Raw genomic sequence first — 3426 nt, 5'->3', positions numbered from 1 at the left:
AATATCTCAACATAAGATTCTAATACTCTCAACATAAGTCTGTGTGATATCTAAAATTCAGATACTCTCGACATAATTAAGTGTGGTTTCTAAGATCCTCTCTTAGGGGACAGCTGATCCCTATAGCTTGGCGCAGGCCATTTGTTGTGTGTTTTGTATGTCTGCGTTTATATATTTTGTTATCTTCCAACGCGGATTTATACCTTAGTGTGTATCTCGCTGCCAGACATTCTTTCACACGTACGAAAAGCATGCTCACTTCCGTTTTGCTACACATCCGAAAGACTGGCACCCAGATCACCACTCCTAGTGAAGTACTGTGGAGGGAGGGGGAGAGGGAGGGACCGACTGTGCATGAGTGGAAGTACAGATTTCTCTACTTTCAGCCCATCACTTTGGTCTGACCACCCGCCCGAAAAAACGTAGCAACAGAGAGGATTTCACGTCTCTTGTGTGAATCAAAACTCAGTTTAAAATAATCACCAGGAAGCAACAGCACAAGGAAGGAACTTGTGTTTGAATGCCATCTCTGATTTAAAAAAATTAAATTAAATTAAATTAAAAAACAACAACAAAAAATAGCTGAAGAACAGGAACGTGGGGTGGGAAAAAGTATTGATGTTAAGATCGGAAAGCTGAACACTGTGGCATTATTCTTCAGAAACCCCGAAACAATGAGCACAATTACAAGTACAGAATCATGGACTTTCAAGTCTGATCTGAAGTCTATATTCGCTGTTGTTTGCCAGCAGGGTTATGAAGCATTTGATTTGATGTTGATGAAAACCTCCTAATCTCAACTTTTCATGACAGAAAATTAGAATCAAAGTATAGATTTTGAATGAATGGACAGTGTGTTTTTTTTTCTACAGCCTCCTCAACTGAGGTGAGGTAAGCTTATCAGACGTAAATGTTGTTTTCCACAGACACAACTCTGCAGCCAGCTCTTGAGCAGACCACCCACTGCCCTTGCACTTGCGCCTTACCTTTCAACACGTCAGAAATCGAACCCCAGGACCCAGAAGAGATATCCGCTGAGCTCCTCATCCCCGCCAACACCACCTCAGCGGCCCGCCGTCGCCGCACGTGCGCCACGGATGACCGTCCCTCCAGCACCGCCATCGGAGCTGTGGGTATTGTCTGCTTGTCCGTTCCTGTCCTGCTGATGGTGTGCTCCGATCTCATGTCTCTTCACAGGCATTTCGGGAAGTAAGGTGATGGGACTGAACGCCGACCAACTTTTTAAATGTTGTGCCTGACAAATGTCTGCAGAGAAATCCACCTCTAAATACTTGTGTACGTGCGTGCGTGCGCGCGCGCGCGCGCGTGTGTGTGTGTGATTGAAGCATGATTGAATGACACAGGTAACGAGTGATCGACGCCGAAAGGCAGCTAGCCGAGTTGGCTCTTCCCAGATAGGCTGCTTCTTGTGCGAGTGACTGTGTGTTTGGCAAGTGCTTAGAGTTTGGTCTCTAACCGACGACATGCGCTGTATGTATCACTATTACTACTACTACTACTACTAACAACAACAATAACAATAATAATAATTTGTGATGATGATGGTGGTGATGATGATGATAATGATAATCAAAAGAAAGATAAAAAGTATACAAAAACCTATGTCCCCGTGTTTGTCAAAAAAATCATACATGATGTTGATAGCTCAACTATAGGTCAACTAGAGTGATAGGACTGAATGCCGAACGAACTTTGAACGCACAAACAAAAAACTATGTCTTTTCCCTGTCGGTGAGTTAGCTGTGATGTTCATAGGTCAGACAACTCAAGTGATTGAACTGATTGCCGAACGAACTTTGAATACACAAACAAAGGAACTATATAAAAGATAAATAAATGAATGAATAATAAACAAAAAAACCTATGTCCATTCTCTGTCGGTGAATCAGATGTTGACAGCTCGGACGGCCTTGACGACGGTCTCAGGGATGTACAGGGAGGGTGGGGAGGTATGCAGCTCTTTGTAATAATTCTGAGACCACACCAGGATGGCACAATATCAAGAAGGGTATGATGACACCACCAGTATGACACCACATCAAGAAGGATATGAAAACACCACCAGTGACACCACATCAAGGATATGACGACACCACATCAATAAGGGTGTGATGACACCACCAGAATGGCATATCACCAATGATACGATGACACTACCAGAATGACACCACATCAAGAAAGGTGTGATGACCACCACCAGAATGACTCCAGATCAAGAAAGGTATGATGACACCACCAGAATCGTATGACACCACCAAAATCACATCACATCAAAAGGATGTGACACCATCCAAATGACACCACATCAAGAAGGTATGATGACACCACCAGAATGACTCCAGATCAAGAAAGGTATGATGACACCACCAGACTCACATCACATCAAGAAGGGTGTGACACCATCCAAATGACATCACATCAAGAAAGTATGATAAGATCAACAGAATGACTCCAGATCAAGAAGGCATTACACCACCCAAATGACACATCAAGAAGGCACGACACCACCCAAATGACACATCAAGAAGGCATGACACCACCTAAATGACACCACACCAAGAAGGGTATGATGACATCATCAGAATAACATCACTTCAAAATGGGCATGCTGACACACCAGAGTGACACATCATCAAGAAGGGTATGATGACACCAGTCAAGATGAACATATTGACACCATCCAAATGACCTATAATGATTGGCATGTGTTAAAGTGTGACCGTAAGTGCCTGGTTCCATGCAGCCAGTGTATGGCACCAAGTCCAGCACATGATAAACATCCACCCTCCTTAATTTTTAATGGAACAGTTTGAACTGTACCAAACACCAGGATAATCATTGTCATCAAGACTCCCTTTCAGTTTTACCTCTTTTTTTTTTTTTCGCTCTCTTCAAATCAGGTTGTTGTTTTCCTCTGCACATTCGTGTTCCTCTCCTGAATTTGATGCCTGCTTGTGATTTTCTTTTTGCATTGGTATTAATGGTGAGAACAGAATGGAGGGTAGGGGAAAGCATGGGGAAGGGTAGTTGGTGGGGGGGGATGGAGGGTGTGAGGTGGGGAGTTTTCAGTTATCATTTCTACCATTTGAGACTGTGATGGTCTACAATTGTGTGTATTCTCATTTCTGTGCATTCATACAGGGTAGTAATGTGTCCACACACTCACTGAACATTAAATCAGTGTTCAAAGTAATTTAATATTCAATGTGTGTGTGTGCGTGTGCATGTGTGCGTGTGTGTGTGTGTGTGTACACTATATTTTGTTTACCAACAGATGAATTGAAAACAATTCATGTGCAACTCATTTCTTATATCTTCAGAACAGCCAGACAACAGTTGCTGGCTCTTTCGCACACTCGCAACACAAACAAAATCCTCACAATAGAATGCACTGAAAGAAATGCA

Source organism: Babylonia areolata, chromosome 19, assembly GCF_041734735.1.
Source record: "Babylonia areolata isolate BAREFJ2019XMU chromosome 19, ASM4173473v1, whole genome shotgun sequence".
NCBI lineage: Eukaryota > Metazoa > Mollusca > Gastropoda > Neogastropoda > Buccinidae > Babylonia > Babylonia areolata.
The sequence above is the reverse complement of the archived record's forward strand: the minus strand, read 5'-3'. Positions refer to the sequence as shown.